This window comes from Haliotis cracherodii, unplaced genomic scaffold (genome assembly GCF_022045235.1).
Source record: "Haliotis cracherodii isolate W230 unplaced genomic scaffold, xgHalCrac1.p SCAF_6, whole genome shotgun sequence".
NCBI lineage: Eukaryota > Metazoa > Mollusca > Gastropoda > Lepetellida > Haliotidae > Haliotis > Haliotis cracherodii.
This window is the reverse complement of record NW_027266319.1, coordinates 40,584,802-40,597,210: the sequence shown is the minus strand read 5'-3', so window position 1 is coordinate 40,597,210 and position 12,409 is coordinate 40,584,802. Positions and strand designations below refer to the sequence as shown.

The 12,409-nt window shown below is 40.1% G+C and overlaps 2 protein-coding genes across 2 annotated transcripts in view; one reads left to right on the top strand and one right to left on the bottom strand.

The window, feature by feature from the left end:
• LOC139444912 (mannose-1-phosphate guanylyltransferase catalytic subunit beta-like) overlaps positions 1-12,409 on the bottom strand; it is a 143,526-nt gene that overhangs the window by 112,805 nt on the left and 18,312 nt on the right. The gene's annotated exons all lie outside the window — the stretch shown is intronic.
• The window catches only part of LOC139445030 (globin-like), a 31,610-nt gene that overhangs the window by 15,147 nt on the left and 4,054 nt on the right, over positions 1-12,409 (top strand). The window lies entirely within an intron of this gene.

The window sequence follows — 12,409 nt, the reverse complement described above, 5'->3', positions numbered from 1 at the left end:
ATTTCACGAGCTCGATTTCTACTCTTTTTTTTACAACCACGTCTGTATTGTCGTACCAATTTGGCTTTTGCCTTGTGTTTGCAAGTTCTTTTTTTCAAAAGTTCGAGGGCTGTTCCTTTCTTAGGACTATTATTGAGGGAAAGGTGGGAAGCTGCTTTCTTTATAGACAAAAAGAGCTAGATTTAGACCGCGCGTGCCCAAGGGCACCTGTGCCCCCTGTGCCCCCTGGCACACTCTTGACATTCTCCCACCGAGCACATCTCGCATTTCAGCCGAGTTTACAATACCACGCCCACGTACGCCATCTTGAGCCCAGCTGCTCGGGGTATCATTATAACATAGGCGCGCATCGTTTGTGACATGTTGAGAAATAACTAGCCTCCATTATAACCTTGCTTCAAGCCATGTAAAATTATCCGTTTTGTATATTTCGTATTAAAGGTACAAATAAATAATGAATTGATAAAAAATCAAAGATTGTATTGTTTTTATATTGAAATTCGACCAGAGAATTATTTTCTTTTGTTTCTGTTTAAATTGTATAGCTGCCTACACCGAAAAGTCGTGCGAAATTTATATACTTTACTTTTGCTTACCAGCTAACGAAAGGTAGATGAGATCGTGAGACTGTTGTGATATTCTGGATGAAATACTCCCTAGTATGTTTTCAAAATGGATGCTCTTTCATTCGGAACAGCCAATCAATCATTTGCCTATAGTCAATATTCGTTGATCCACACACCCAATGATCTGGTTTGTTGGATAAGCAAGTCGTCCTGATTGAAGGGGCTCCAATGTCCCCTGTATGTGTGAAGCGAGATCGGGTGGTCAGGCTCGCTGACTTGATTGATGGATGTTATCGTATCCCAATTGCGTAGATTGATACTCATGATGTCAATCACAGGATTGTCTGATCCAGACTTGATTATTTACAGACTGTCGTCATATAGCTGGATTACTTGTGAGTGCGGCGTTAAACAAACAAAACAAACAAACAAACCAGAAGCGGAGGAGAACCCAGTTCACTCACTCGTCCCATCTGCTATTACGATAGTTATTTGTGTGCTCTCCATGTTACGGGATAGTTCACAGTGGATGCACTAGATCAACATTATTAATATCAATATTGCAAAATCAGCATTTGAACCTTCATCAGATGCGCTAAAGGAATTCCTGTCATTTTGTTTTTCTGTCCTCACCAAATCGCCACAGGTTATTTGATACTAATCAGATACGCTGTAGTTGACATTTGCTTGAAGGCAGCTGGCATTTAAATGTCCTTTTTCGCTGACTAAACAATTTCTTTGTTAGCATCTGTCCTCAGAAAAAAATGTTCAACTAGAAACCAATTAAGATAATAAGTAGGAATATATTTAATTCCACTGTTTTATTTATTTGTTTTTATATTTATTTGTTTTTATATTCACCTTAAAGTGATATAACAGAAGTAGCCTGATACATAAAGAGTTCTCTCGTCACACCGAAGCTCCGGGTTCGATTCCCAGCAAGATGACAATGTATGATGCACTTTTTTATGTGCTGGAATATTGCTAAAGCGGCTTAAACCCTTACTCCCTCACTCCCGCACTGTCGATTGATACAGGACATAATTGTTTATTTCAACATTTCGAACAAATATCAAGCAGTATATACTTTAAATACTTACAGCTACACATATTTTGAATAATTCTCATGTCGTAAAACTGTCTATGTGGAACATGCGTACGCGTCTTCCCCATCACCGGTCGCACGGGACGTGTGGATGTTGTTTTCAACACAGTATATTTATGATCGTCTTAAGATGTAATATTAATCTTGCATCCATTTCAGGTCATAAAGTTATTCTCAGGCAAACAATCTGTCACGATCTTCACATTTAGCATTGCTGAGCTCAACCTATTTTCCCCGGTGTTACAAAACCCTCAATAACCATTCCGGAAGGATAATATATGTTTGTCATTATAGGTAAGCTGTGTATTTCACCATCACGTTGCTGGTGAAATGTGTTGTGCTAGCTATCTTTTGAATACGAGATATGTTATACATGTGTGACTATCTGATATGCATATACACAGCAGCCACCAAACCATGTCCATACTCACATGAAAGCTCTGCTACATTCATTCAGAGTGAAGATCCAGGGTAGAATAGGTCTTCAGCAACCCATGCTTGTCGTAAAAGGCGACTATATGCTTGTCGGCTTAGGCGACTAACGGGATCGGGTGGTGAGGCTCGGTGACTTGGTTGATGCATGTCTTCGTATCCCAGTTGCGTAGATCGATCTTCATGATGTCAAACACAGGTTTGTCTGATCCAGTCTCGATTATTACAGATCGGCGTCATATAGCTGGAATATTTCTGCGTGCGGCGTTCATCAACAAGCACACAATCAACACATGATTCAGTCACAGATCTGTGTACGTGTGATTATATATAACATAGTTTATACCTGTTCCTGTGATACTGTCTGTAACTGTGTTACCTTGGGTCTGTGTGGTCTTTACGTGTTACACAGCGTCACAATTACGTGTTGGGTAAGAAAGATTGCATAGTTTTATAACATGGTATAACTGATGGTACAGTCGAAACTACGTTGTGTCGAAGTTGAAGGGGCCTTCGTAAATACTTCGAGTTCCCCGAGGTTCGACATAACCGAAAAATGAAGATTAAAAAAGTAATACACAGGGACCACGTTTTTACTTCGAGACAACCGCAAGATCGACACATCAAAGTTCGACACAACAGTGTTTGACTGTATATTCTTCCCAAAGCCATGCATAGGATATTTCGTTTCAAGCGACCTACTTCGATTCAAAATAGATGGTAAATCTAATAACACTAAGTTGATAGATAGCTCGCTGTCTAACTAAATTGATGACGTCAATCGACTTTCACAAAGTGTATTTATTTCTTATATATTCAATATGATGTCTTTTAACCAATTCCCCTTGTACCAACGTTATCAATATAACGATCAACCACTGGGTAAGGAGGTGAGTTCATCAATATTAACGACTATTTGTCATGTGGAGTTTATTATTACGATTAATTGGTCTGAAGGGTCTCACTTTAATGTTCGCATCACAGAATATCAGTTTCACAATACAGAGAACTGGTATTTACGGTATTTCCGTCTTCCTGGTGACACGCGGGGGGATTACTAGTAAACTCACAACAACACGTTATCCCTACGCGGGTCTAGGTTTTCACATTCAGTTGTTAATGCCCCGTTTGACAGGGGTACATTCTGCTTCTGTGTCGCTCATAAGTTCAAGGGTTCACTGAAACAACCTGTTCTGAATTTCGTTGATCCACGCCTGAGGACGGCTTGGACTGTCATTGATATTATCTGAAAGAGGACTATATTTTCGTGTCATGCTTCAAGCAGTATGAAGAAAAGAAGCCTTGTTATGTGAGATGTGATCAGCATGTCTCTGCGTCTAGACCAATCTCCCGATATAATCGCAAGGTGTCTGTATCGACTGTTAGCAGTCGCTGTTACCATTTGGCTGTCATATTTTGCAAGATGAATGTTGGAATGTTTTGTTTTTAATCCTTTTTGCAACTTCGATAACATAATATAACAGTTATAACATAAGGGAAAAGAAGGGCTCTGTGTCGTTGTATTAGCTCTATAGAGTGTGTGTGTCCTCGAACAGTACATATGTTTATCTATGAAAAGTAGAGACGGTGGGTTTATTTCAGTAAAGGGACCACCTGTCCGTTATAGATTTACAACTACTGGTGTGTCATGGTATACGTAGCACCAATATTTTAATCGACATAATTACATATCCACAGAGATGCGATATACAATAGAATGTTAATATAACTACAATGCGAAATTAGCTAGACATGTTGAGATGGTGATTGTGGTGATGGTTGTAGTGATTGTGTTAGCAGCAGCAGTACTAGTAGCAGTAGTAGTAGTAGTAGTAGTAGTAGTAGTAGTAGTAGTAGTAGTAGTAGTAGTAGTAGTTAATTATAGTGGAAGCGCAACCGAGTTAACTTCGTTCAAAGTAAGAAAAAATTAATTTAAGACACGCGTTTCATTTAGAAGTAGTTTAAAATATTAAAATGCCGTTTCTGATAATCAAATGCAGAGCATTTGTGTACAGTAAAGTGCATTTACTCCATGCTTCCACTGTCTGCGACATAATGGATCATTTAACGTTCAGTATGTACTCAACAACATCCAAGACATGCAAGGCGTTGGCCAAAATTGTCTGCAGTAAACAGTCTTCTATTAATAAACATCGGCCGGACGCCACCTTGAGCTGAAGATCTAATTAAAGAACGTCGTGCACAGGTTCTACTTGGAGTTTTATGATATCGATGGTTCAAAGATTATTCCGAAGTCTGTTTATCACCCATAATGCATAAGTAAATATGTAACACCGTTTTAAATTAAGAAACGTTTTATGACTCTGGGCAATATATGTATGAATATTTACCACCTCGCTTTCAAATATAAACTGGCTGGCGTTTATTAAGTTAACGTGGTTCGTTTTTTATTGTTTATTGAATACTAAATTACTTTGTGAAGCTGGTGTCAGGTTCCTGCATGAATGATCACATGACCTACCTAATGCCAGTTTGCCTTTCCCACAGAAACACTTGCACGTAATGGCGTTGAATGAGGGGGTCCGGTCTGGTTCAGTGTTCAACGACGATCACGTAAACACATACCCAGTCTCCCCTAAACACTGTTTACGTTTACTGCAGATGTACTAGTCCGTCTCGACCATACTGCCCTGGCTTCTGTGCGCCAGAGGGAGGCGGATCGGGGATATTTCGTTCAGATCTTGAGTTGTACAGTTCAATACCATTGTGTCGAGCTCTGACGTGTCGGATTCTCGGTTAATTGTGTCGAACTGGCGATCTGGTCTCGGCAAAGTTCGCTTTCATTATTATTATTTGAACCGAATCCGATTTGTCTATTTGTCGATTAACTCGAAGTAATTTTTTTGTTCAAAATAAAAAATGCACTAAATTGTTCCGATAAGTACGAATTGAAAATTGAAAATATGTTATTGCTAGTTTAACATAAACTATTCAATACTGCAAGCTACTGTAGTTCCTTTCGTTTTGTGAATTGCGTTGAGAATCTGTTTCGAATGTTTCACACACTCGGATAAGTCGTACATTTTCTCAGATTCTTTTGAGACGGCGTTCAACTGCATAAGGATAGATCGATTACATAGTTAAGGTTGTGCCTTGGTTCAAACCTTGAAGCACACAGTAGACTACTATATAGTGTCCCGTGAAAATCCAGGTTAGAATTGGTCTGAAGCAACCCATGCTTGTCGTAAGAGGATCCTAACGGGATCGGGCGGTCAGACTCGCTGACTTGGTTGATGCATGTCATCGTATCCCAATTGCGTAAATGGCACGCTAGGAACCTATGATCGTGGGTTTGAATCCCGGTTCGCCCCGATTATGTTTCTAGGTTTGTCAGCACCATACCCGTGCTCATGGGTTTCACCGAAGTGGTAAACGTCTGAGACCTGCATCACTTCGGACTTTCCTCCCAGATTAAGCTGACACGCCGTGATATAACTGGAATACTAATGAAAACGGCGTTAAGCCAAACTCACTCACCAGATTCACGCATGACTATTTCCAACTTATCAGGTGGCCACAATTACGGTGCTAACCTGTGACCTGATTGATCGTGTGTCGCGACGCAGAGTGAGTGCGTGCTCATTTTATCAACCACCGGTGTGCTAGATTCAGGTTCGACTGCATCACAAGGAATGTTTTATCGATATTCGATATTTTCAGCAACAGCTACAGAACCAGATAGGGCTTTTTGAAATGGTTGAATTCCCCCACAGAGCGCATTAGTTTCAATGTTATCCTTTGTATGTGGTTTACAATTATTGCAAACCCTCCTATAAAGCGTACTTGTCTTTGAAACTTGGTGTACTTGATGTTTCAAACGTACAATGTTCTAAAATCAAAGACAAGACAACGTTTTCATTATTGATGACGGGAATCGAACCTGCAACCTCACATATCGTGTTTAGTTTTGTAACCCACTGTCTTCCCACTGATCCACAGGTTCAGGTGATGAAAGGTTGTTCAATTTTTCATGTCAGGAATCCATTTGGTCCATGTTGCACGTGGTTTTTCTCTCACACGCATTGATCGAATTCCTTTCATACCGCGACACACTGTATGGTATCTCGATTATTTCTTGTTATCTGTGTGATGAGTCGCTTTATAAGTTGGACAAACCACTTCTCGTAGGGATTACTTGAGATTGTAAAGCCTGACATTCGGGAACATACCTCGGGGCCGTGGTAGAAGTGGTTTCTCCTTTACACATTAACCACTGTTTTGTCTGGCCAGGGTTTCGTCATTTTCATCAATTACATATAGGCAGCCTAGTGAATGAATGACTTCATTCCGTAAGGGGGCCACCGGCCCATTATACATTCTACATTAATCTGTATCCATTGTAACGATGGAGCGCCAGGTGATAACAGAGTATATAAAACTACCAATGGTACAAAAATAGAGCGGATCATACTAAAAAGATCATTTCTTGTCCACAGGGGTTTGTCCCAACCGATTACTTTATATGAAATTGTTTACAGTGCATAAATAAACAATGAAGCTTTGGAAAGTATCAGTACTTATTTACAAAAGGGTTTGTCACGGTAGATGTAGATAAGTACATAAATTCTGTTTACAGTGTATATATGAGCAATAAAGTTTGAAAAGTAGAGCAGAAAAGTAAATCCTACAAGAAACATCGGCAGCCTAGTGGTTAAAGCGTTCGCTCGTCACGCCGAAGACCCGTGTTAGATTCCCGACATGGGTAACATGTGTGAAGCCCATTTCTGGTGTCCCCAGCTGTGATATTACTGGAATATTGTTAAACGCGGCGTAAAACCATACTCACTCAAACATTCACTCATCATTTACATATAGTCGTGATATAGTCGGAATAGATCTGACTGTGGCACAAAACAACAGCGTCTCACACACTCCACTTGTTGTGACCTCAAAGATCTAACGTGAGACTACAGTGCTTGTATGAAACCTCTTAAACGAACAAATCACGCCTCTCGGCGCCATATTTGTCCAGCTTAAGTAGCTCGCGTTGATCCGAAAGATGATGGCATCTGTGAAAAAAACATCACCTTGTGAAACTGACCATCTTGACTTCTGTAACAACTCAAGATGTAAAAAGTCTGTTTCCTAGGGTCAAGTGTTTGCCCGGGCTGGCTTGAAGAAGGCAAGCTACATGAAAGTGTCCGACATTAAACAAGCTTGTGTATTTACTACTGCTGTGTCTGCCTGTGGTCGACACTGGCCTCCTTGTTGCAGACCCCGGCTCACTTCACCAGGTATTCCAGTGATGGAACTCACCTAGAATTGCTATAATATACTTTACACAGAAACCAAACGCAGTCTGTTGAATCTTACTTTGAGGAATGCAAACGCATTTGACTTGTGTCTGTGTGTGCATTGTGCGCGCGAGCTCGGATACAGCGTTTTGGGGAAAGGGGGCGCATTTAACATCCATTAATGCCAGATTATGTTTTTCGTCTAACTTCTTATTGAATGATTGTATTATTTAATCGAATGATTGTTTTATACATCTATATACTTGGTAAGCTTTAAAAACGGCTGATCGGCACCCCTGCTATCCCTCTGTGCTGTATCAGGGTGTAGTGGTTGGGGGAGGGGTGGGGAGGGGGTTGGGGGTGAATGAGTAATCTGAATCTGCACCCATTGATTTATTTTGTTTGTAAATTGAAATGTATGGTATAAAATACTAAAAAGTAACAAACGTTAATTACAGAAATATAGCAATTATTAATAGCCAATTCATAGCGTCGTTTACAAAGTCGTTGATACGTAACATGGCATCGCTTTTATTCGCAAAGTCTAGAACTACTCTTTGTGATGTAGAAACACGTGATCACCGCTCGGTAATATATCTAAATATTATCTTTTGTTGACTTATAAATAGAATTTGTCAATCAATATTTGTTATCAAAAGTTATCGAAGCGAATGTTAGACATGTGAACGTGATAAAGTACGCATTGTACGGACGTTCCTGGCTGTGTCGATCACTACGAACTGTCTCGGCGGTGAGATTTTGTCGCCGACATGAAGAACACTGAAGCGCGCGTAAAATACTTTGATAGCGGCCCGTATCGGTTCTCCTTATTTCAGTGTTAGACGTACACTGGTGACATTCATATTTGTTTGTTTGTTGTTTACGCCGCACTCAGCACTATTCCGTACGACATCAATAGGCGGATCCAGAGAGGATCCAGAGGGTCCCAACCCCACCTTTTGAAAACCAAATATAGTATGTTGTAGGCAGTAAAGTTATCTGAGAGGATTTTGACATTTTGGACTCTCCCTTTTAAAAATGCTGGATCCGCCTTTGACATTCCATTTGCTTCCTGTCTGGGGGTCTCCATTCTAGAAGGCGGCTTCAGGTAAAGATATGGCTACAATATATATCCAGACTGGAACGATTCCTCACCGATGGCATCATGCATCACGGCATCATTGTTGGCGAAATGTTCATTCGCTTCATTTCTTAATGATACATAACTTGTGCAGATGTATCATCATTTCTGTTAATATCTGCTCATTTACACTTTTGAAAACTAGTACTATTAATACAGGTGTTATATTCATCACTTGAAATATAACTATTATATTTAAATTATTGTCAATGTTATGCCTGATACAAAATATATTCATGCTGCTGTCCAATGGCGTCAGTGTTGGCCCTCGGTAGTAGCTCGGGGTGATGACGAATGACAAAACTCAGGGGTCAAGTTTAGGACGACAGCAGCCATGTTTATTGTTGATGGTTTGGAATAAGTCGAAAAGGCACATGTTGATTATAACGGGACAGAGCGCACACCGGGACGGAGTGGCCAATGTTCCCGGGTGGAGACTCGCTCTGTCACTTACCTTCTGACTGTCACTTACTTACTTACTTTGTAGATTTAACGTGCGCTTTCCGACTGATGCGTATTTCGCACACGGGCCCGGCCAGGCCATTTAATGTGTTTCCGAAAGGGGCGAAAGTGGTGTGTGCAACCCAAGAGGGGGCTTTAGGGGTTGCTTATATAGAATTTGGGAATTTTGAGATTTGGAATAGATGCCGATGGGGTAAGGGAGGAGAACTAAGGGAGCTGGGTATGGTGGATTTTTGTGTGTTTATGTAATTTTGATTTGGTGGATTATAGTGTTTTTAGATGCGTTTTATTAGTTCCGTTTTGATTAAGAATACGCCTAAGGCCTTGAAGTTTTCTAGTTTATTTTGTGGGTTTAGTATTGCTTCTAGAGTGAGAGCCTGGTTTAGATTGAGGGTGGTTTGTAATGCGGTTCGATGTGTTAGGTAGTGTGTGCAGTAGATGAGTGCGTGTTCTGGGGTTTCTAGTTGTTTGCAGTGTGGGCAGTTACCTGTAGTATGTTTTTTTATTTTTTTTAGATGGTTATTTAGGTTGGTGTGTCCTGTTTGGAGTTTAGTGATTACTCTGTCGATTTTTTTTGATGGATGGTGAATTTTTGGTTTGGTTAGTGGTTTGCTGAGTACTTTTTTGATTTGGCTATTTGAGTTTAGATATAGGTTATGCCATTTTTTGGTGATTTTTTGCTTATTTACACTTTTAATTTCTGATTTTGAGATGGGTAAGTTTAAGCTTATTTCTGGGATTTTGAGGGATAGTTTAGCTGCCTTATCGGCGTTTTCATTACCGTATATTCCTACGTGGGCGGGTATCCACAAGAAAGTTATTTGTTTGCCTGCGTTAGTTAGGTCGTTGGAGCTTTTAAGTATTAGATTTATTAATTTAGGTCGGTTTTTGGTATTTTTGTTTTTGAGGGCTTGCAGTCCACTTAGGGAGTCGGTAAGTATTAGGATTTTATTGTGGTTTTTGGATTCTTGACTATGGAGGGCTGAGGCCATGCCCATTAGTTCTGCCGTGAATATTGATTGGTTGTTTGGGAGTCGGAAGGATTGTGTAGTTTTAGTTGGTTGTGTGGTATGGACTCCGAAACCTGTGTGTTTGGAGGTCGGATCTGAAGATCCGTCCGTGTAAATGTGACACCAATTTGGCCAATTTTCGTGTATGTATGCTAGTGTGGTGGTTTTAGCTATGTTTGGGTCGGTTTGTTTATTTATTTGGCTAGCTAGTGTTGTGTCTATTTTGGGTATTTTAAGTTTAGGGGTGAAGATATTTGATTGTTTGCAGTTTTGTTTAAGATTTTTAATTTGGTGTTCATTTAGGTAGTTTGTTATTCTTTGAGATATTGGGGTAAGTAAGGGGTGTTTACGAGCTAGAGCTTGGTTTTTGGGGCTGATATTTTGGTTTATTAGGTTTTGGATGAGAGGGTTTGATTGGGATGCGGCCCAGAAATTTAAGCTTAGCTGTTCCCTGCGTAGACTTAGTGGCATTTCTCCTGTTAAGGCCTGGAGTGAAGTGTAGGAGGTGCCATGTTGGGTGCGTGTAATTAGTTTGAGAGCCTGATATTGTATTGAGTCAAGTTTTTTAGATAGAGAGTTGTTTAGGGTGTTGTATATGGCGCAGCCGTAGTCTAGTTTTGATCTAATTAGTGATATGTAGAGTGAGAGGAGGGTATCTTTGGAGGCTCCCCAGTTTGAGCCAGTGAGGCATCTTAGGGTGTTTAGGTCTTTACTGCATTTAGTTGTTAGGTTTTGGATGTGAGCATCCCAGGTGAGATGTTGATCGAAGATAAGTCCTAAGAATTTGGTTTGTTTTTGAAATTTGATTGTTTGGTTGTTTAGCTGGAGAATTGGGGAGGCGGGTTTCATGTTTTTATGTTTGAATACTATTCCTGTTGTTTTTTCTGAGTTAAGGGAGAAGCCCCATTTGTCAGCCCATTGTTGTATTTTATTAAGAGATTTTTGGAGTAAATTTTGGGCCATATTAATACTTTTTGTGCGGATCCAGAGGGCTCCATCATCCGCGAATTTGGATGTGTTTACTTTAGGGGATAGGCCCTCGAAGAGATCGTTTATCATTATATTAAAGAGTGTGGGGCTGAGGATACTGCCCTGGGGAGTGCCATTTTCTAGGGGACACTGGTCCGATAGAGTATGGTCTATCCCCACTGTTATTTTACGTTCGTTTAGAAAGTCCTGAATGTAGTTTATTATTTGTCCTTTTAGTCCTATTTTTTTAAGTTTTTGTATTAGCCCGTTGTGCCAAACCATGTCGAATGCTTTGGAGAAATCCAGAAAGATGCCTGTTGTGTATTGTTTGTTGAGTTGTCCCGTCTTTATGTCCTGTTCTAGTCGGGCGAGATTATCTAAGGTTGAGCGGCCAGGAGTGAAACCGCTTTGATCTGTGTTTATGATGTTATTTTGAGTTAAGTAGTGTTGTAGTCTATTTTTGGCCATAGATTCCATTACTTTACATAGGTTTGAGGTTAGGGATATTGGTCTATAAGAATTTGCCTGGTTAGTTGGTTTATCGGGTTTAGGGATAGGGATGACTAGTGCCTGTTTCCAGGGAGTTGGTACCTGTCCGTTTTGATAGATTAGGTTATATAGTTTAAGTAGTGCCTGGAGTAGGTTGGGGGGGAGTTTTTTGATTATTTGGTAGGATGTTAGGTCTAGTCCTGGGGCAGTTCCCTTTTTCCTATTTTGGAGTACGTACTGGAGTTCTTCCATTGAGTAAGGTTGGTTTATTTCGAGGTTATCATTATTTGGTACTTTAGTAGGTTTGGTTTCTGCTTTAAGTTTTTGTTGGAATTTTTCGCTGAAGTTATTGTTGCTGCTTATGGCCGAGAAGTGGTTTGCTAGGTTATTTGCCTTTTCGGTAGGGTTGGTTGAATTGTTTATGTTGGGTGTTTTTTTGTGACGTTTCTGACTGTCAACGTCGGTCGGGTTTTGTAGAGCGAGGAATTACGTAACATGTGGCAAGGTCATTGTCCCACATGTATGTATATACGTAAGATCCGGCGACGTAAGGAGGTGTTAATTGAAATTTATAGATAGCGCTAGAGATTAAGGGTCCTGTCCGGAGGGGCTTATGATAAGACGGAATACGCCGAATGTTAGCTGAATATATTAAACAGAAAACGGGCATAGATTTTCGGTGCATTTGGAAACATATTGAACCAGTTAGGTATTTAGATAAATGAAATGTTAAATAAGTATTGAAATGGTTTGCACTATTTTGAATAAAAGTATTGAAATGGTTTGCAATATAACAATACTTTACAAACAAATATCATATTGTTAGAAATGTATCGCGACACGCAACTATTGTCATTTAGATGTGTTCTATCTATAAAACAATATGAAGGGTCTCACATAACCACATACTGCCGATGTGACGCACTCACTCACTCTCACATAAACAAATGATAAGTACATGCTGCTGTCGGCGACAAAAC